The 24,193-nt window shown below is 33.3% G+C and overlaps 1 long non-coding RNA gene across 1 annotated transcript in view; it reads left to right on the top strand.

The window, feature by feature from the left end:
• The first annotated feature begins 9,425 nt into the window (after positions 1 to 9,425).
• LOC148313121 (uncharacterized) overlaps positions 9,426 to 24,193 on the top strand; it is a 242,726-nt gene continuing 227,958 nt past the window's right edge. Inside the window, exon 1 of the long non-coding RNA XR_015838229.1 lies at positions 9,426 to 9,653. This is a non-coding gene — a long non-coding RNA (uncharacterized LOC148313121). The remainder of the gene's footprint in view (positions 9,654 to 24,193) is intronic.

Raw genomic sequence — 24,193 nt, 5'->3', positions numbered from 1 at the left:
GCCGGCCAATTCCAACAACCTGCTAGCCAGGGACTCCATGGCGGCGAGGTACACAGGCCCACCAGACCACCTTTAAACGGGGAACAAATCCACAATACCAGTTTCGATGTTGTTAAATATATTGTAAATTCAAAATTGAACAAGGAAAAAAAAAAGATTTTTGGTATAATATTCATAAATTTTATTTATGGCTAAAATTTTTCCATTTTTTCTTGCAAAGTCTTTGATGAGATTATATACTTGGGCATGGTCAGGTCACGAGTGGGAATAATTGGCGGGTATGTATGAGCTGCAAGAATGTGGCAGAGGCAAACATTGTTTGCAATGACATATTGGTTTGGCATTCTATTCTCTCTGACTAACCCTACGGAGATGTGGCGTGATGGTAAGATAGTTATCAGAGAGGGACTATAAAGAGATTTTTATTTTAAAAAATTGAATGATTTTTACACCTGCGGTGAGGCTGAAACAAAGCAAAGACTAAATTTTATTAATAAAAATAAATCAACAACCTCTTGACATCAGCCAGCAGCACTTTAGTTAGCCAGATTGAGTGAATGAGCACTTGTCTCAAACATTGCAAACTTGTTTGTTTGAAAAATATGCTGCATTCTTTAGTAACGCCCAGACATGTTAGCGTCATTGTCATCAAACATTTTGAATATATTTAGTCTAGAAACTTCAATTGAGATCTGCCGCACAATGTTTCTCGCAGATGTGGCTATAAACAGTAAGATCAAAAAAGGTCAATAGGGCGGTCCATCTTTCAAATAAGTACAACACAACTAATCAATATGTGACGGATCTAATGTTGAATCAACGGGCAAACTAAAATGATTACAATGTAATAATGAAAAAGGATTTCTTTAGTGAGTAACGCAAGTGGAAATGCTTTATAAACAGATGATTGTTCATAAAATTTCAAAATGGTTGTAAATTTATTACAAATTCTATCAAAAACTGCGTGAAGCCCATCTTTTTTTAAAATCTGTTTTTCTGAAGCATATCTGCACCTAAGATAATAGTGGATAGAAAAACATTAGCGCCATCTGTATTTTTCAACTGTTATCATTATTTGAATTTGGGCTCGTTTTTGTAATAATAGCTTATAGTAGCTGGTTCTATACACAGGATTAAAATGGCGCTAATGCATACAATTTTGGATTGGAAAAAATAGATTTACTTATTTTCTTTAAAACACCAACAGTTTTTTTTAAATACTTGTAATTTACAAATAAACAAAAACTTACTTTAGAGACTCGTCCAATTTCCAGTTAGGTTTGTCATTATTCAGGTTCTTTGCCACGTGATGACTACAGGCACGTTCGTATGCAGCCCCGAGTGCCTAGTCCTTACCGCTATTATGCTTTTCGTACTGATATTCCTCATCTATTTCCTTTCCCAAATATCAGTAATTACCTTCACGCTGAGCTTCAACATTTAGAGCATTGTATCAAATATACTCATCCACGCCTATATCCAAGAATTTATTGATGTGAACTTTTTGATATACCTACATATTTCAAATATATTCACTTCACTTCAAACCCTTATCCGCACCCCAATGGTGCACAGGGCATTGCATGTAAAATCAGTGTTATCTTGATCGGTGACACACGAAGGAAAGGTGATCAGCCCTCCGCTTCAGGTAGGTACTAGTCCGGGGTAATAGTGAACAAATATTAGAGTGAAAATTCACTTCCTTTTTTTTTTAAATTGTCTTATTTATATTAATCTCCGAACTCGATGGAATTGAAAAATATATAAATAAAATCGTGTTAATCAAAATGTATTGAGTATGTTAATATTATTTGAGTACCTATTTAAGTAACATTTTAAAGTACAGATAATAATAAAAAAACAAAAAGCAAAAGAAAACACGGCCATTTTGGAAAATCAGTAGGATATGCGTATTTAAGTCTGTTGGTTGTTTTAAATATAAGCTCGCATGGAAACCTAAATATAGTGGTAAGTGAAAGTATTGAAAAAATATTATAAGTAAGAATAAACGGGTGGCGGGCACCACCTATTTTTTTATAATCGACTTATTTTTATCCACCTCCATAGTGTAATAATGGTCAGCACGCTGGGCTACCGTTCTGGAGGTCCCGGGTTCGATTCCCAGGGGGGGGGGGGAGGCATAAAAATATCAGTGATTTTTTCACTTTAATATTTATTCAATATTACCCTGGACTGGTCCCTGAAGCGGAGGGCTGATCACCTTCATGTGTAAACGATCAAGATAACACTGCGTTTATATAAAGCAGTGCCCTATGCACCATAGGGGTGCGGATAAGGGTTTTTTATTATTATTATTATTATAATATTTTTAAGTACTGTCAGCAAAGGAACCACTCATACATACAATATCGCTAACATACGAACGTATTTAATAAACCTGGGCTCTCAAAAAATAAAAACCAAGAAATAAAGAAAATAATTCACATTAATTAATGTTTATGAAAAAAAATCTGCCTCTGTTGGACACATACGAATCGTTCCGCGGGCGCCATGGTGCCCGCGGGCACGGGGTTGGAAACCTCTGATGTACGTTATATTTTTCTTCTCTCTTATGTAACGAAATGTTACGCGTCCTTGAAATTTCATTATCAATTCTCGTCCAATTTTGCATTATCGAATCGCCGCATAGTGTGATTCACTTTTGAGTAGATGCAAGAAGTAGATTTTTTTTCAATCAATCTTATTGATCAAATTGTCTAAGGGTGGAGACTGACCGCAGCGTTTCGTCGTAACGTAACATGTTACGATGCGAGCATTCAGGCAGTCAGGACAGCGAGCCGAGCTGCTTGCCGCTCCTTCCTAATGCAAGGGTTGCCAATCTGTGGGAAATTCCCCAAACTGCGGGGAATCTTTTTTTTCTTCATCTGGAGTAAGCTGTTATTTATGCAAATCACAGAACCAAGAATCACGTCTTCGTCGTCCGACATTTTAACTAGGAATGAAAAGTTACAAAGATTCATACAGATTTTGGGTTATTGATTCTATACAAATTTAATACAGATTTCTAGACTGTAATTCAGATTTTTTGGTGAGGTATATGGCAAGACTGAGCACAAGGCCACAAACGAGCACTAATCGTGGTCAGTCAGCAATGCCGTAACGTCATAACGTAACATGCTCGCCGCGAGCGATGTTACGACGTTTTGTAACGACGAAATGCTCCGGTCAGTCTTCACCCTAAGTTGTACAATATTTTGTTTATACTTTCGCACACATTCAGGAATGGTAAAATGCTTTTATAAAATAAAAATAAATATGCTAAAATGTTGTGCTGCTTGATTTAAAACATATTGGTTACCCACACGAAAAATATGCCGAGTTTATATTTGAAAATTTTAAAACATTGGTATTCACCAATAAATAAATACCTTAGTCAAACACTCAACAGCGAGAGTTTTCAGTGATGCATATTTCTAGGGCTTACTTCCAAATTCAGCTATGATGCTTGTTAAAAATGCCATTAACTCGCAATTAATATAAAAATATATTTATGTATATATATATATATATATATATATATATATATATATATATATATATATATATATATATATATATATATATATAAACACACACATATATATATATATATATATATATATATATGTATATATATATATATATATATATATATATATATATATATATATATATATATACATTTATATATATTTATATACATATATCTATACCTATATACCCAACGGAGTCCTGGTACTAACCTCAATGTATAGATGTGAAGCATGGAGTTGGTATAAGATGGATGAAAGTAGGCCAAACGCAGTTAAGATGCGATCTCTCGGACATATGGGCGGCAAAAGTATCTCCGATATATATATATATATATATATATATATATATATAAATATATATATTTATATATATATATATATATATATATATATATATATATATATATATATATATATATATATTTATATATATATATATATATATATATATATATATATATATATATATATATATATATATATATATATATATATATATATATATATATATATATATATATATATATATATATATATATATATTTATTTATTTATTTATTTATTGGAATAGAATGATGAAATAAGGAAATATCGATAAAATTGAGAAAAATATAATAAACACAATGTAATAAAAATATAATGAATGATAGTTTTTTTTGGAATGAGAGTTGCATACAAGTGGTGGGGATCTATCTTAACTCTCTTTTATGAGAGCTTTTTTATAAAGCTAGATATTAACAGAAAACGGGTTTATAATTACTTAACGTTATGTGGTATGAATGGTATGAAATGTCAGGTCAGTGAGATACATGCTAAGATACTGTAAGACACTTGAAATGAAGTTACTTCTGCCTAAATAACTAATACATATTTGTACTAACCGCACCCATATACCATATGTAACATATTTTGAGTTTTACTGTAGTGTTGAGGGTGCTTAATGACATTTTACGTGTTATAGTTTGAGTGGGTTTAACCTGTTCAGGATTATACTGATCATTTAAATTATGGTGATTAAAATTAATTAAGTTTTTAAAGTACTTAATTTTAAACATTTGCGAGTATTGGACATCGAATGTGCTCGGCTTTAAATGGAATTTATCTAGAATTTATGTGTTACCTGAAATTTCTAACCCATATTTCCTTCGCTCTAGTAATACGAGATTTTCGTGAAATGATGTGAGTTCGTGAAAAGGTGTGGAAAAGAACCAATAGCGCGTCACACAGAGTAAGGAAACACTCGTACCCTTTTAACTGCGTAGCGTGCAAGAGGATATTTTTTCTCACATTTATTTGCTATCACTAGTACCACAACCGTGGAGTATGATATAAATACGACATATCGCTCACTCCTTTCAATAACGTCATTTATAAAAAAACTTGATTTTTCAGAATACCGTTTTTAAAGTTTAAAAATGTAATGAAATGTATTAATAATAAATATCAAGGCACTTATTGAACTTTTACTGTACAACAGATCTTTTTAGATAAAACGTAAATGTTTTTCGCCATTTGAAAAATATTTAGGAAATTTAAATAATAATTAAACAATACCTTTTCTTCAAAATGCAAAAACAACACTTTCTGCCCTGTAGCGGGTAAATATTAAGTTATAAATATGCCGTTTTTTTTCTGGGATATAGTACATTTTTTGGGCATTCCGAAAACATGCACAACTGAAAATTGACGATTTTTGATATATGACGTTGATGAAAGGAGTGAGCGATATGTGAATAAGTTCACGTCAATTGTAACCGCAAACGTATCATTAAAATATGTAATCCTGTTTTTATTCGCACGTCATCTGACTGCGAGCCTTTGAACCCTAGTAATAGACGATTTTTCAGTTATAATTACCAAAAATCCAACAAAAAAATGATTTCAATTTTCTCTAAATCCAAATTTGAAGTCATTTGTTAGAGACTTAAAATACATAATGTATTTCAGTGACTTTTGTTATTTTTCTAATATTTAAAAGAGTATTTTTTCTTAATAAATAAAAAATTCTCGCTTTCTATTATGGCTTTGTTTAAAAATAATCCCCTCATGAATGCATTTCAAACATTTATGCCATGAATATGATATGAATAGGCTTACTTTATCGATGATGAGATGGTATGCCGATATTGCCTTATTTCTTTTGTAAGCATGTATTATATATAGCCAATACGCCAATTTGCAGTACATTCATTCACCCTGTATTTCAGCCAATCGGAAATTGGGTCTGCGTAGGCTAGTTATGATAAGGACGGCACACCTAAACATTTATTAATTTTTTATTCAGTTTAAAAAATCGATTATTAATCTAGAATGGGAATAAATTGTTTACAACATTTTGAGTGCGTCCAAATACTTATTCACAAATCTGGATTTTCTCGATTTATAGGAGTTATTTTTCATATTATTTTTTGACATCTCAACATAGATGAAGAAGAATATGGAAGTCTGGGCATTTACAATCCAGGATTCGGACCTCACATACAATTGAAAGATTTTCTGCTCAATAAAAAAAGCTTCTTCATCTCACCAATAGATGTCTATTGAAATTCTGAGTGATTCAAGTACAATGTTTCGAAATTGGATCATATGTATAGAACTCCATGAATTTGAGTAGTGTGGTTGTCAAAATCATGGGTAGAATTTGTGAATGTTATTCGTGTGCAAAGTGATCATTTAAACAAGCCTATGACGGTCGTAAGCCCCGTAAATGCCCAGACTTCCATATTCTTCTCCGTCTATGTTGAGATGTTAAAAAATGGTATAAATTGTCATGACTGCTAAAGTGTACTCGTATATGAGTTAGTCACGCTTTTCGCTGTAATTTTAAGACTTTCTGTCTCCATTATCGTGTCAAACATTTTGACGATAATTAATTTCATATATGCCTTTTACATTACGATCAATAAGTCGACGAGTTTATTTATGTAGGTAAGCTTATATTTAAAGACTGAATATGTGAAGGAGAAACACGAAGAGGAATTGGGATTTGAAGATCAGTAATGACTGGTTTGACGAAGATGCGGAAAAATTAGTCCATTTGGCGGAAAACTAAAAAGCATCTAGAAATGAAATCCCTGATTGGTACTCCATTATACATGCATTGGAAACATAGACACTTAGGTTAATTAAATGTATATTAAGATGGCGCTTGCTCCTTTCAACAACGTCATAAGTACTTATATCAAAAATCGTAAATTAATGTTTTCGGAATGCTCGGAAAATGTACTAAATCCCAGCAAAAGCGGCATATTTTAAACTTAACATTTACCCGCTACAAGGCAGAAAGAGTTGTTTTTGCACTTTAAAGAAAAGGTATTAATTATTTTTTTTAAATATACTAAATATTTTTCAACTGGAGAAAAAACATTCAGGTCTTACCTAAAAAGATCTGTTGCACAGTAAAAAGTTCAATAAGTGGCTTGATATTTATTTTTTAATACATTTTTTAACTTTAAAAACGTTCTCCTGAAAAATAAACAGATTTTTGATATATGACGTTGTTGAAAGGAGTGAGCGACGTGTGAAATATGGTGATGGAGACGGATGTTATGCATTCTTCGGGTTGCAATATGCACAAACGTATCCATCCTTCAAGAACCCTACAGTAGACAAAGGAGTCCGCAAAATTGGCATATAAAAGGTTCTCTTCTGCTTTGGGTTTGTTGCCAGAATGATTGAGGAAAGAAGAATTGCCTTACAGAACTGATAGCAACAGGAAAATTGAGGGTGATATAATTGTTTCCCTAGATGAACATAACCGGCAATCCGTAAGATGAATGGACAACATTGTATTATTATTGAAAACATTATAATTGTAATAATAAAAAATACTAAAAATAAGTGGTTCTCCTTATACTTTTCATAGATAAAAACAACACCCGTTATTAATACAAGTTATTAATTTCATTCATGGATTCGGCAGTCACTTTGTGCAAATATCCATCAATTTTTTATTTTAGTTTCACTTCAATACGGTGTTTTCAAATAGTTCGGAATGCATCGAATTACGTGTCACAATAGATTTTTAGAAATAGTGATATTTACCAAGTAGAACCTATTTTTAAAATGACTGGATAGTAAAATGTACTACTTGTTAACGGTTTCATTTTTTGGGTACTGACGTAACAATAAAATATCTACAAAAATTTAAAATTATGTAGGTATATATTACGTAATTTTGTAAAATAAAATTGTGTCTTAAATTCCAAATCCCCGCGATGTATTTTATAAACCCCTAGGCAAAGCTAAGTTATAAGAATTGATTTTTTGTTATCTTGGAAACTCAAATTGAAGCTGTCATTTAGAATTCAATAAAAAGTTTCCGCCTCGTTTGGGGGGAAGGGCGCGTTGGCTAGCTCCGGATGGATTAGAAAACATCGTTAACTTTTTGATTTGTGATAATAGTCTGGAATAAAGTGATTTAGGGTAAACTATACAAAAACACTACAATGAAACCTACTTAAATGTATTAAAATTATATATTTACATACTTTGACCGTAAAAAGTGATATCGAGGTACGAAAATGTAGCATTTGGGAAAAGGATAATAACTTTTAGCGAACAAAAGAACTTCGAAAATACTTGACGTTTCTTATAACATCGAAGAGAGTGAGTAATTTTTTTTCACAATGAAGTATATCACTTCGAACGCAATTATCCTATTCAGTGCATACATGTACTCGTATATATGGTATACGTAGGAAGCAGCTCGAGTTTGATTCACGGTTTCAGTCGAAGCAATTAGTGGCGATTATATGGATTTCACCGCAGAGGTGTCAGTACCGTGATGACACTCGTCGCGAAATCTGTGCTTTTCCATTATTATAACCTTAGTCTGTAAGCATTGTATAATCATTTGTGCTGTAGGATACACAGTTCCAACCGGATGGCTGCACACAGGCGTTGATTCACCGCAAATGCTTTTGATAACATGTTGATTACATTTAGGTTTTCACCATGGCTCGCGGCGCGCCTTTCCGCGTAGCCTGAAGACGAGAATGCTACGATACGAGTGAAATATGAAGCCAAAATATTTACATCAGTCGTTTTTCTTACTCTAATGTATGAATGCGAAGCATGGACTTGGTAAAAGAAGGAAGAAAGTAGACTGAATGCAGTCTAAATGCGTTCTCTCAGACGAATGAGCCGCAAAACGATTTAATATATTATAGATGTTCAAATGGTGAAAAAAGGAAATAATGGAAAGCTGAGATAAGCATTATCACAGCTTGTGTTGAGATGGTTTGGCCATGTGGAACGACTGAGTGAAGAAAAAACGGAAAACAAAAAAATTATGTGGTTAATGTTCTTGGAAAATCGAGCAGAGAAAGACCGAGGAAAACTTGGCATGGTCAGGGTACGAGTGTGTACTCGAAATACTCGAAAGCGATTAGGTCAGAAATCGGAATAATCGGCGTGCATGTATGAGAAGGTGCATGAATGTAAAAGAGGCGAAGATTATTTGCAAAGACAGATTGGTGAGGCGTTCTGTACTATCTTCCTACCCTTGCGGAGAAGCGGCGTGATGGTTAGTTAGCTATAGTAAAATTTATCTAATCATACGTGGTAATAATATCTGGTAGCATTACCAGATTCAGCTTGATTTGGTCAAGCCAAGTGTTCCTCGGCTATCTTCGCCCTAATCTCTCCCGTTCGCTAGATCTACTTTTTTTACCTCCCTCATACCTGATACCTTTTTTAAAGATGCTAAGGTAGATCTATTAAGAAAGTACGCGTTTAATTTTTTATTTGGGAGTTTTAAAAAATGAAGTGCGTATTCATAAAGTTTAGTTACGCGCTAAAGTTTTGGTTAGTTCCTGGATTGGCCGCGGGCGGCGCACCAGTAGTTTGAAGGGCCGATCCTGTCTTTCAATCCCCTTCGTTTTACATTTCACTTCAGTTGCGCTCGTGGGTCTGTTCGGTCGCGTCGTGTGCTGCCCCGAATCAACACTGCGAATCCAACGGCGGGAAAACTCGTCGCGATATTTACAAAACATCACTTTGTGGAAAATATTATTTGACTATGGACAAAAGCAAATAATTTTTAATTTTGGACTCTTTCGGTGCAGGTTTATTTTTTTGTGGTTTTTATGGACTCATTTTTTTGTTACATCTGATTTGGTAAGTTGACATTCAGCATTTGTTTAGTAATTATTTATATATTTTAACTTCATGTACAGAAAAAAATACATTGACGGGCTTATTGCTAAGAAGCAATATCTTCCAACGATCCAAGAACAGACTAGGTGAAGACACTTCAGGATTAATAATCAAAATAATATTATCAATCAAAAATATATTTTTGAAATAAATTATTATTTAATATATTTTATGAAATAAATTATAACAAAATAGTATAAAAAATATATTTTATGAAATAAATTTCTGAGGCGAATATATTTGCAAATCGAAGCAGAGGAGACTGTGGAAAATTTGGCATGATTAAGTATTTCAAAATACTTCAGTTGAAATTGTTCAGTTCAGGAGTGGGAATAATCGGCGGGTATGTATGAGGAAATGCATGAATGAGGAAGAGGCGAACATTGTCTTGCTAAGACAGTATGGTGAGACGTTCTATTCTCTCTGCCTACCCCTGTGGAGAATCGGCCTGATGGTAAGTTGGTTATTTAGTTATTTATTTTTATGTCTACAATCTTTTACGGTTTATAATTATTTTATTTAAAAAATATCTAGATGAAAATAAAAAAAACTTTTATATATGTAGGGTAGGCCTTTTGTAGTGCAGTGGTTGATTTGTGTTTTCGTGGTTTTGCAAATGAAAGTTTGTCGATTTAGAAAACTACAGCAAATTTAAATAAAGGCCAATTATTGGATATGCGGTGTGCCGCTGAACCGAAACTAACAATATGAGAATTGTATGTATTATGTTTCAAATACATTGCATTCGAATTAATACAAAAACATGAAACATGATATGCAAAAAACGAGAATACTGAAATTCAACTCTTTTGAGACCACTATCTAATAATATTTCGGATTGTAAATAAAAAAATAATTGAAGAATAGCTAAAAAACCTTGAAATTAATTTTCTAATAAGAATTGTTAAGAAAAGTAGATCCTAGAGCAAAAAAAGTTTGACAGCTTTGGCATAAGGTTTAGCATAAATTGATTGACGTATATATTAGGTTTTTTACGCAAATAAACTAATTTATAATTTTGTCGGATTCTGGAGTTGACAATTTTTATATCATTGATTTTCCGTGATATAAGCATACTCCTAGATCTTCTTCTTTTTATGTGTTCTACACACTCTTAGATGGCAACACGCGTACACGTCTCCATCCTCCAGATTGAGGAACTAGCAGAAATCCAAAGACTCCACTGCATGCCGAGCTTCCTTTAGCTACATTGTCAGAAAAGACAAGAGAATCTTTAAAAGCTGGTAGTTGACGCCTGAGGAACTTCAACTTGCGGGTTGTAACAGCCAGTGGCGTGCACAGAGTTTTTAATCAGGATAGGCAATAGGGCTGGGTAAGGATAGGGCATAGACACTGGTCGCGTTTCTATGTGGCCCGCGACTAATCCAAGGTAGGCACTGCTTTTCTGCCTATATAGAATGCACGTCTCTGGAAACAGCCCTGGTACCAACTCTATAAAACCATGCTTACGCGTAATGTTGTAATGAATATATCGCTGACTTAGTAAAATTGAATATCTCGATAAGCGAATTTGATAAGTATATATGAAGAACGAAATTATCGATATTGGAGATGATTATTACAATGAGAATCTCAAAAATCCCTTTGTATGGAGTATCCCGTCAATGAGTTATCCCGTGCTTTTACAATACTTATTTATAAAAAATAGAAAATTGTCCATTAAACGGCTGAATGACGCGATCTATTTCAGATCTACCCACCTCCATTATCCATTTTTGCATAGTTATTTTATACTAAGTTTCAAACAATACATACTCGTACCTCCATCTAATACATACGAGTACTATCCGTCCACTTATTTCAAACGTTATCGTCCATAGTGCAGTGAATAGCGTGATTGGTCATTTGACTACCGCGTTGGAGGTCTCGGGTCCGATTCCCAGGGGGTTAAAATAAATATGAGTGAATTTTGACTCTAATATTGATTTAATATCACCCGGACTGTTGTAAGTGCAGTAATTTTTTTTTTTCACATGTATTTTGTACGTACAATTTTAAAACACAATTACTTACAAATTGATACTAAGACAATTAAAATGAATAAGGGTAGGTATCATACGATGACAGATTTCCACTGAGCTATACGAGTACTTTATTGTTCAGCTTCCGATACTGATCTTTATTGAAGTTTGAAATCTATTGTCGAGTACTTGAAGCGAGAGTTTTGTAGGAACTAGACAATATGCCAGAATGAGTCTCTCACTGTTGCAAGACAATTCATTAAACGACTGCGTCAAATAATTATTTGGATTCACCGCAAATTCATTCCTTGAAAAACTTTTTAAAGAGATCTAAAATAAAATAATTAAATAAAACGATAATAATATACAATCCAAAGGTTACATTTTTTACTGATATTTCTTTGTTGAACTGCATTTTATGTAATAAAATAACAACTATGTGGTTTTTTCCACATGATTTTTATTTGTCCAGCGACTGGGTTTTGTCGTAACCGACATCACTAGTCTGATAACCGGTCGCTAGTCAAATAAAAATGAAGTGGAAGAAACTACATAATTGTTATTTTATTTTCTACAAAGGTGTTGAAACTCGCTTTATTTAGTCCACAGTTTCGCATTATTTAGTTATCAGTTAAAAAAGGGAAGGAGATATAAAAATGGACAATTATCTATTTGCATAATTTTATGATTGTACTGAAAGCATTTTGTTTATTTGATTTTGAAATTTGTGACGTAATGGTATATTGTTAATAATTAAGAAATTAATAAGTCTTTATTAGTAGTTATCGTTCTCATTCAACATAAAAAAACCAGTGAGAATGCATCACTGTTATGTCACGCGTTTTCAATTTGTTTGTGTCAAAAATTTTCTTAATTTTTGGAATAGCTATCGCGTGTGCTTGACATCACTTCGCTTTTATTTGTAACTTATCTTTATTATGTTTTGTAAATTGACAGTACATCATTTCAATGCGGTCCCTTATGCATCACCGTGTGTGGACGAGGGTCAGAAGTAAAATAAGAGTATCATTGTATAATTGATATCTAAACATAGACAAATAAGAGAATTGAGATGATATTTTGAATGTCTAAGTATTTACAGGATCTACGACCTGTGTTTACCTGGTTTAAGCGATTAATTTATGTATTTTGTACGATTAAATATTCTACCCATGACCGAATCTCACATGAATTAAAAAAGGCTTCTGCTTACTCATTTTAGCCTTAATAAAGATTACTCTGAAAAATCGTTGAGCGCAGTCGTTCGCAATATATATGTACATACATAATGCTATATACAAATACGTACTCATGTGTACTAATGTGGTTGTCATGGTTTTAAATCATTTGAAACCACTTTTCGTGGTTTAAAACGGTTGAAGCTAGCACGTGCAACGTAGCAATGTTGGCGCGAGAAGTCCACTAATGTATCGCCGTGAAAGGTCAACCTAGAGTACAATAGTCGGCGAGAACCGACTGTCATCTATTAGTATTTAGTTAAGGTGGTATCTTGGGCTGGTAACAAAGGATAAATGAAATGCAAAGACATTATTAATATGTATTTTATACAAAGTTGGATTTTAAACTAACTAAGTTAGATTAAGTTGAGGAATTTTTGGGTTCAGGCACACTTTATCACAACTGTTTTTAAAACAAGCCGCTTAGGCCTACAAAAATAGTATTGTATAAAATTGGAATATTTTTTGTTGATAATGAGAACACAAATATTTGTCTGTTTAATAAATATATATGTTTATATTTTTTACGAACCAGATTTTATGGACAAAGATTGTGGTACTCTAAAAAATTGTGATATTATGAATTATCTTGTAAAAATGTATTGTTATCGTGTAAATTATCCAAAGTCAATAATATAATATTTAAATTTACTGTTAAATACGTTTTGGTATGACACTTTCGATGCAGTTCCCTTTGGAACAAAGGGTGCGGATAAGGATTAGAAGACGTTTCGGTATTTAACAAGCATCGTGGGATAGTAGGGTAGGCTGGGAAACAGGCGTCGCGGGTTCAATTCCCGCCAATTGCAAATGAATTCAAGAAATATTTATTTCCAATAGATCGGGGTGTATGTGTTGTATTTTTCATATTTACCATTTATATATTTACTATCCTACCTGTGAAGACAAGTTCCTAAAAAAAATGAGTTTTTGTTAATTTAAAAAAATGAATTTTGTTATTTTTTGTTTGTTTACAAAAATATATAATCCTGAACTTTGAATATTTTGAATGGGTAATTATTGGGGCAAATACAGATTCAGTTACGAAATTTCACATTTAATATCCATAAATATGAAAGCTTAAAATTGTAAATGAGTTATTCCTTCCGAGTAAATAACAGGGAAGAGTAAAACCATGTACCATTTCTGTTTACATATTATCGAGATATTACAGAGGAAAAATTACATGTGTCTCCTGGGCACATGTTTATGGTACATTTAATCGCCATTTTTTTTTCGTCAATAATAATGGTTATATAAATTTAAAAAAGACTGACATATAATTGTATTTTCTTGTTTAGATTGTACGTCGAATAGTTAGTATGTTTGTATATTTATGTCATATGTTAGATTATATATTATATATAGGAATAAAAGCCTTCTTCCTTTGTTCTTTATTCGCACACAATGCTGTAGAGGGTACTTACTGCATTGAATCGGTTTCACGTTGATTTCATCCTTAATGACATAAGGCCAAGGGGAGTAGTCTCACGTTTCGTCTTAGTAATTTCTTCTTCTTCTTTCTCCGAGACAACGAAATTAGTACTAGAGCAAAGATATCTCATTTTGACCCCGCTGGGAATCGTACCTGGCATCTAAGGCACGGCAATCAACAATCGAACCGCAGCAATCTGGAAGTGGGTTATGTGTTTTGTTTACGATTTTTTAACTGCTTCTAAATTTATTTGTTTTTTGACCTTTATTCGAAACCTGGAGGTGAAGTGTGCAATCTCTAAGGTTCATATGACATGATAAACAATGAATAAAGTAAGAACGTTACTTCAAAATTAATTGAAAATATGCAGTATGTACTAAATAATTTGTTAAATCAAAGATACAGTTTTACACCTATGTATATACATACATCCACATACATATATCCATAGACAAAAATACACTTTATTTCACACCTTGAAACCGTAGAATAAATACGTGTAAGTAATAATAATGGGTAAGTAATTATAGAAGCCAGTAGAAGGCGGCAAACGAAAGGGGTCTTAATTAAACTTAATAAATGGTTACAGGCAGTTTATGAATTTAGTTAGCTAACGATTTAACAAAAAAATTATGTCTGTTTTATCAAATCGTTTTGCGATTTGTTAAAAATTGAACTAGTGACGAAAACTTAATACAAAAAATATATTATGCCGGTCCTCACTCCACCTACCTTTATCCAGATAAAATTATCATATTCTCTAGTAAATTAGAGTCGCTCTAGACGCAGGTGTCAAAAACTAATAGCGAGAGCAGATTTGAGCTGAATGAGGGTAGAACACAGCTGCTAAGGACCGGTCTAATTTATTTATTTTTTACATGAAGTTTTCATTACTAGACCAAATTGTATCATTCTATTGTATTAACAGGGTTCGTGAATACAGGTAAAGTAAGGAACAAGTTTACTAAAACATTAAACATTTTAATACCGGATTTTATTTAATGCTTAGATTTTCATCTCGATGTTGAGACGTGAATGGTTGATGAGAAAACAATTGGTTGCGACAAAGTTATAATTATGTATGTACTATTAACTTATATTTCTTCTACATTGGAAGACGTTTTAATCAGGTTAATAGAATGGACCGTTTACATTTAATTATTAGTTTTATTTATACAGCAAACAATATAATGTTAATTACAAAAATTGCTTCTAAAGCACTCAGTGCCCTAAGTTCGCTTTGAATATAAATGAAGCGAGTCCATAAAAAATAATAGGAATAAAGTTGTAATTGCTTTCCCGAACAACTGGGGTTCTTTGCCTAATTTTGCATTTAAGAAATGTACCTACGCTACTATAAAAGTTTTTTTAAGCCACGATTGTTATTTGGTCACAAGACGAGAAAATTAATTAAATAATAATTATTATTTTAAATATTTATAAATTCCCAGAAGGGTGGGTTAACGCGAAGAACTACTACTACAACATACATACAACAATTTTCTGCATTCATCCTTCTATTGCCAACTCCATGTTCGCTTCCATAAATTAGTGTCGGTATTAGCAATCCGTTATGAACTGGCAGTTTGGCTTCCATGGACATATATTTTTATTTGCAAAAACTCTGTGAAAGCAACAAACTTATCAACACTCTGCTTCTCGCAGAGGTGGGAAAAACATAGAGAGATATCTGAATCTGCCTTTATATTGCAAATAAACTTCGCCTTTTCCACATTCACTCATCTCCTTAGCAACTAACTAAAGTGAAATTAATATCTTTGGAAAACTTTACGTATAAATATGACTGAATTTAGCTTCATTTATATTTATTATAATTACTGTACCTACGATTACTTATCGGCGGTTTTAAACGTATTAGAAACTGTTTCCCAAGTTACAAGTTAGTTGAACATGTAAGAGTATGTAGCTGTGTTCTCGCATCCTATGCACGTTTAGGTGAGAAGGGCTCATACCAAACTCAATAGACATACTTGAATATATTTCTATTAATATTTGGTATGTACTATTTTGTTTCCTGCCTCCGTAGTGTAATAGATAGCGCGTTTGGCTTTGTCTTTTCCCGGGTAACAATCCCATGGGGGTCAAAGATTTTTCACTCTGATATTCAAAGTAAACACTGACTGGTTGGTACCCAAAGCGCAAGACTAAGTAAATTATATAAAAGCTAAGTGATTAAACCAAGCTTTTATATAATTAACGATAAAAATAATACTGTTACGCTATGATTGAATGCAGATAAGGGTAAAAAAGGAAAAACTTTTAAATAATTTATAAGCAGTAAAAATGATTGAAAACGAAATATCTTGCCCTGGATACTTGTTTGACTTCAACAATGGGGTCTTTACACGAGTGCGTTTTTAGCGGGTTTTGTAATTTTGTAAACCGGTTTGAAATAAGGATATTGGAAATTATTTAGGAAATTATGTTTCACGCGCTACCAATTTGACAATGTCATAATAGTTGACATTGATTGGCGTTGTGTAGAAAGGAGTTGACAACCAGTTGAGTATTTAGATTATTCGTGCTCTTTTGTATTGTAAACGGACATAGTTCATATTTGGTATGGAATTGATGTGACATTTCATAATGATCAATAAATTTATAATGCTTTTCAAATATTAAACTTCAGTATCTCAGAGTTGACTTGATTTTTGTTTCTTCGTGATTTTTTGTTGTTTGCGTTATTTTTATGATAATTTAACATCAATTCAAAAGCAATAATAATTGGTAATTGGTCTCAATGGCATGTCTAAGCGGTGACGAAATACTGAATAAAGTTCAAACGTATTCAACATTTCTAGATTACTTTCGACCGCTCCGAGCTTTCGAGAAAGAATGGAATAGAATAATGATAAATGGACGGATTCTGAAGCTTGTTGGCCAAGTTATGTCGACATGAACAATGACGTTTTAAATACAGAATCACAATAAAAGCATAAATTTAATACACATGTATAGTGACATATCGCTCACTCCTTTTGACAACTTCATAAATAAAAAAAAACTCGATTTTTCAGGAGATCGTTTTTAATGTATAAAAATATAACAAAATGTATTAAAAATAAATATCAAGGCACTTATTGAACTATTTACTCTACAACAGATCTTTTTAGTTAAAACCTGAATGTTTTTTCTCCATTTGAAAAATAGTGCATTTAAAAAAATAAAATATTAAGAATACCTTTCTTTAAAATGCAAAAACAACACTTTCCGCCCTGTAGCGCGTAAATATTAAGTTAAAAATATGCCGCTTTTGCAGGGATATCGTACATTTTCTGGGCATTCCGAAAACCTTCACAACTGAAAATGACGATTTTTGATATATGACGTTGTTGAAAGGAGTGAGCGATATATACTCGTAATAATACACTTTAATTACAATACATAGATAAAGTTTTTTTTATTGATATCTCAACATAATTGAAGAAGAATACGGAAGTCTATGGATTTGTAGGGCTTACGATCTATCATAGGCTGCTTTAATAAATCACTTTATAGACGTGTAGCATTTACAATTCTACTCAAATTTTGGAAGTTGTATTTATGACTCAATTAAAATTAAATGATAATTAACACATCTTGAGCATGCTGCTGCTCTGGCACCATCTATGGTTGTAATAAGTTTTTTTTAACTAGCAGAATCCTTTTACTGAAATGTTTGTAAGATTCTTCCCAAATTATTTCGCATATTAAAAAAGTATTCTATACTATTAAAGTATTCTATACTATTTTAATTAAACTTATATTTTGACTCGCTTTTTAAAATTTCAATACATTTATAACGCTGTGTCGAATTTAGGTGTGTGTGTTTATATATTCGGGCTGAAAAGGATACTAGTTTAAAATTTTACATAGACGATTTCAATTTAAAATTAGTCTTTCAACATATTTTGAATACAAATCATTTGAAAACAGACTATGTTAGGGAATAAGAATTTCTGATGGTTGAAATCAAAAGCAGTTTGTTGCTTGGGTTAGTTTAGATATTTCCGGCATATTTTTCGCCCTGTAAGAACTTCCCCGAAACAAAAGTCAAATTTGTTAGAACATTTTGCCAACTGGTTGGATGGTTCGCAAAGACGGTTAGGTAATTACATTTAAATATCAAAGACGTTTTAATAATATCTTTGTTAATTTCAATGAAATCATTCGCAAAAATCCGAGACATTCGTTAACGAAATGCGATTAATTAGTCATTATTGTATTAGATACAATTTAATTAGAGAACAACTTTGTAGATGTTTAAATAATGAGGTACCTATTGGCCAAATCTATTTTTGTCGTTAATAACATTATAATCGTTTAAGCGAATTTCGAGAAACCGCTGACTCAAAGTTTGTCTTTTCTTTCAAATGATTTCCTATTATGTAAAAATTCGACATTAAAAAGTTTCCATGGATAAATTTTTCGTTTCAAATAAACCAAAGTTTTTTTTATATCTTACCAATCCCACTTTTACTTTAATCAGATGGGTTCGTCTCCGTAGCTGAGTGGATAACAAGTTATACTGTGTGCTAGACGTAATAAGTTCCATTTTTTATATTTGAACATGGAAGAAAAAGAATATGGATATCTGGGTATTTACATAGGCTAGTCATTTGGTCGCATTAAACAGGTGCAATCATTATTCAACCACACTACTCAAATTTTTGGAACTCCTACAAATATCATAACTTTCACGACTGTACGTGTGAGTCCTCTAGAGACATCTATGGTTGGATTGATGAAGCTTTTATTTAGCTAAGATAGTTTTATTTGAATGTTTATAATGTCATAACTGGATTATTTTTGATACTGGGAAACGCTTGAAAATACGATTTTCAATTTTAAGCAGCTCATAATTTAACCAGTTATTTTATTCACAACATTTTGCGTGAAGCGAAATACGTGCTCACATATCTGGGTTAGGAGTTACTTTTATATATTTTTGACATCTCAACAAAGATTTACCAGCCTATGACTAGTCTTAAGCCCTGTAAATACCCTGACTTCCATATTTCTCTTTATATACGTTGAGATGTCAAAAAATGTAAAGGTAAATTCTATGTGGAGAAACCCAGATTTGTGAACAAGTATGTGGACATACTCAAAATGTTGTACAATAAGTTATAACTATGCATATACACACATCACGATTGATTTTTAATTTATCATACTTAGAGCGAAGACCGCAGATATGTGTATTATGCTTTTATTGTATTGTTATGGGTATGGAAAGGTATTGAATGCCTATTTCTATTGTATACCTTACCTGGTAGTAATTTTGTCTATGCCTTGCCAACAATTCCGTATTTATTGTCTATTGGCCATGGACACCGATTCTTACAAGCCACCCTTGTCGATGGTTGACAGGTATTTACACACAGAAGTAGGGCGAGCGGAAGTTGGAATACAAGGATGACACGCGCGCCGAATTGGTGAATAGCAAACCGTGTGTCTGATAGTCGGATGTGATTGCTAAATAACATTAAAGCGCCTGAAATATTCTATATTTTTCGGCACATTCTGTGCACACAATATGTAGCTGTCTAAATTTAACGCCGCTTTAGACACGTTTGCGAGTATATTTTGGAAAACTGTTTTATGGTTTTGACAGCATGCGTAAGTGGACATAAAAATAATATAACCGCATGCCATTAGAACTTCGTTATGTAGTTTGTTGGAGAAAACAACTTTTTTGTGGAGTATACTAAACTAATAATTACCCGAGAAAAGAGGTTTGAAACAAAAGTTTTAATACGATTTTAAACACTACATTAGCTCGAGATGCAAACAGGAATCCGGGATCGTCGTGGTAATTAATTGAAAGCAGAAAATAAATTCGAAGTGCACTACAGAGTTCTGGTACCGACTCTATTGTAGGTAAGTGAAGCATGCAGACCCTAAAGAATGATGAAAGTAAACTGAATGCACTCGAAACAGTCATAATACGAAACAGTCATATATCTCTCAGATGAATGTGAGTGAAACGATGTATACGAGTACCTATAGATGCTCGAATCAAATAATAAAAGAATTCAGGGCTGAGATAAGGATTATCGATAAAATTAAGACGGGTGTGTCGAAATGGTTCGGACATGTGGAACGAATGAGTGAGGAAAAAATGGTGGGTAAAATATATGATTCGGATGTAGCTGGAAACAGAAACAGAGGAAGATCGAGGAAAACTTCTTTTGATCAATTATTTCAAATACTTGAAAGTGATCACCCAAGAGTCGGAATAATCGGCGGGTACGTATGAGGAAATGCAAGAATGTGGAAGAGGCGAAGAATGTTTGCAAAGACGTAGGTGTAGCGTTCTATTCTCTCTACCTACCCCCGCGGGGATGTGGCGTGATAAATAGTAAGTTAGTTCAGAAAGTAATTTATAATTTGTTTATATTATTATTTTTATACAAGTCAATCAGTCGCGCCTTCATATACTCTCGTGGGAATTGAAACATAAAAAAATCGCATTTTTAATGTGCGCATTGATAATGATCAAATACTTGATCAAAGATCCGGGTTTTCCCCATTTAGGAGTTATTTTTATACAAGTCAATCAGTCGCGCCTTCATATACTCTCGTGGGAATTGAAACATAAAAAAATCGCATTTTTAATGTGCGCATTGATAATGATCAAATACTTGATCAAAGATCCGGGTTTTCCCCATTTAGGAGTTATTTTTATACAAGTCAATCAGTCGCGCCTTCATATACTCTCGTGGGAATTGAAACATAAAAAAATCGCATTTTTAATGTGCGCATTGATAATGATCAAATACTTGATCAAAGATCCGGGTTTTCCCCATTTAGGAGTTATTTTTATACAAGTCAATCAGTCGCGCCTTCATATACTCTCGTGGGAATTGAAACATAAAAAAATCGCATTTTTAATGTGCGCATTGATAATGATCAAATACTTGATCAAAGATCCGGGTTTTCCCCATTTAGGAGTTATTTTTATACAAGTCAATCAGTCGCGCCTTCATATACTCTCGTGGGAATTGAAACATAAAAAAATCGCATTTTTAATGTGCGCATTGATAATGATCAAATACTTGATCAAAGATCCGGGTTTTCCCCATTTAGGAGTTATTTTTATACAAGTCAATCAGTCGCGCCTTCATATACTCTCGTGGGAATTGAAACATAAAAAAATCGCATTTTTAATGTGCGCATTGATAATGATCAAATACTTGATCAAAGATCCGGGTTTTCCCCATTTAGGAGTTATTTTTATACAAGTCAATCAGTCGCGCCTTCATATACTCTCGTGGGAATTGAAACATAAAAAAATCGCATTTTTAATGTGCGCATTGATAATGATCAAATACTTGATCAAAGATCCGGGTTTTCCCCATTTAGGAGTTATTTTTATACAAGTCAATCAGTCGCGCCTTCATATACTCTCGTGGGAATTGAAACATAAAAAAATCGCATTTTTAATGTGCGCATTGATAATGATCAAATACTTGATCAAAGATCCGGGTTTTCCCCATTTAGGAGTTATTTTTATACAAGTCAATCAGTCGCGCCTTCATATACTCTCGTGGGAATTGAAACATAAAAAAATCGCATTTTTAATGTGCGCATTGATAATGATCAAATACTTGATCAAAGATCCGGGTTTTCCCCATTTAGGAGTTATTTTTATACAAGTCAATCAGTCGCGCCTTCATATACTCTCGTGGGAATTGAAACATAAAAAAATCGCATTTTTAATGTGCGCATTGATAATGATCAAATACTTGATCAAAGATCCGGGTTTTCCCCATTTAGGAGTTATTTTTATACAAGTCAATCAGTCGCGCCTTCATATACTCTCGTGGGAATTGAAACATAAAAAAATCGCATTTTTAATGTGCGCATTGATAATGATCAAATACTTGATCAAAGATCCGGGTTTTCCCCATTTAGGAGTTATTTTTATACAAGTCAATCAGTCGCGCCTTCATATACTCTCGTGGGAATTGAAACATAAAAAAATCGCATTTTTAATGTGCGCATTGATAATGATCAAATACTTGATCAAAGATCCGGGTTTTCCCCATTTAGGAGTTATTTTTATACAAGTCAATCAGTCGCGCCTTCATATACTCTCGTGGGAATTGAAACATAAAAAAATCGCATTTTTAATGTGCGCATTGATAATGATCAAATACTTGATCAAAGATCCGGGTTTTCCCCATTTAGGAGTTATTTTTATACAAGTCAATCAGTCGCGCCTTCATATACTCTCGTGGGAATTGAAACATAAAAAAATCGCATTTTTAATGTGCGCATTGATAATGATCAAATACTTGATCAAAGATCCGGGTTTTCCCCATTTAGGAGTTATTTTTATACAAGTCAATCAGTCGCGCCTTCATATACTCTCGTGGGAATTGAAACATAAAAAAATCGCATTTTTAATGTGCGCATTGATAATGATCAAATACTTGATCAAAGATCCGGGTTTTCCCCATTTAGGAGTTATTTTTATACAAGTCAATCAGTCGCGCCTTCATATACTCTCGTGGGAATTGAAACATAAAAAAATCGCATTTTTAATGTGCGCATTGATAATGATCAAATACTTGATCAAAGATCCGGGTTTTCCCCATTTAGGAGTTATTTTTATACAAGTCAATCAGTCGCGCCTTCATATACTCTCGTGGGAATTGAAACATAAAAAAATCGCATTTTTAATGTGCGCATTGATAATGATCAAATACTTGATCAAAGATCCGGGTTTTCCCCATTTAGGAGTTATTTTTACATTTTAATAAATAAATAAAATCAATACAACAAATACAATCTACAATAGAAGAGTTGAATAAATAAAGTTACACAGTGATTTTGTTGCAGATTTCTGGTTAGTTTTCTTATTCGAATCCGAATAACATTGCCCTACCTATAATGAGTGTTTCTCGCGTGTTAGTGTCGCTGAGAGTTCGCTCTTATCGTGATGCATAGGCGTCTTTACACCGAGAGCAGTTCCCCGTGTTAAATGTTGGGTGAAGTTCAGCCCTTTTACTGCAGCACCTACCCTCATTCACAGGACTGGGAACGGGAGCGCCTAGAGTCGCCTTCTCCTTGCGCCAACTTTCTATCCAACTGTCTCACTAGAAGTGGCCGTGGAAGGAGAACAAGACAGCGTTACATAACATTACGTATATCGTGAGCGTACTGCGAAAACTGACCTCGACCCTGATCAGAACCCGAATGGTATATAGCGAACCGCGTCAGATCTACGCGGTGTTAATATGATCGATACTTTAATGAAGACAAGATTCGGAGGGTTTATTTTTATCATGAAAACTATATGCTGGGGACAGAGTGAATGGCGGACTGATATCAGTTGAAGCAAGTAAAAACCTATCAGCAAAAGCTGAACTGGAAGTGCACAACGGAGTCCTGCTTCCAACCCTAATATATTCAAGTGAAGTATAGAGTTGGCAAATGAAGGATGAACGTAGACTGAATGTAATCGAAATGCAATCCCTCAGACGAATGTGAGTCAAAATGATGTATGATAGATGTTCGAACGGTGAAATAAGGAAGGAACGCAAGGGTGAGATAAGCATTATCGATAAAATTAAGAAAGGTGTGTTGAGATGGTTTGGACATGTGAAACTAATATGTGAGGAAAGAACGGTAAAATGAATGTATGAGGCGAATTCACATGAAAAAGGAGCAGAGTAAGACCGAGGAAAACTTGGCATGATCAGGTTTGTCAAATACTTGAAAGTGGTTGGGCCAGGAGTCGAAATAATCGGCGGGTGTGTATGGGGAGATGCATGAACGCGGACGAGGAGAAGAATGTTTACCCCTGCGGGGAGCGGCGTGATGGATAGTTAGTTT

This window comes from Brachycentrus maculatus, unplaced genomic scaffold, assembly GCF_059751285.1.
Source record: "Brachycentrus maculatus isolate JH-2025_06_01 unplaced genomic scaffold, ASM5975128v1 h1tg000018l, whole genome shotgun sequence".
Classification (NCBI taxonomy): domain Eukaryota; kingdom Metazoa; phylum Arthropoda; class Insecta; order Trichoptera; family Brachycentridae; genus Brachycentrus; species Brachycentrus maculatus.
Note: the sequence above shows the minus strand (reverse complement) of the source record. Positions and strands in the feature narration are given on the sequence as shown.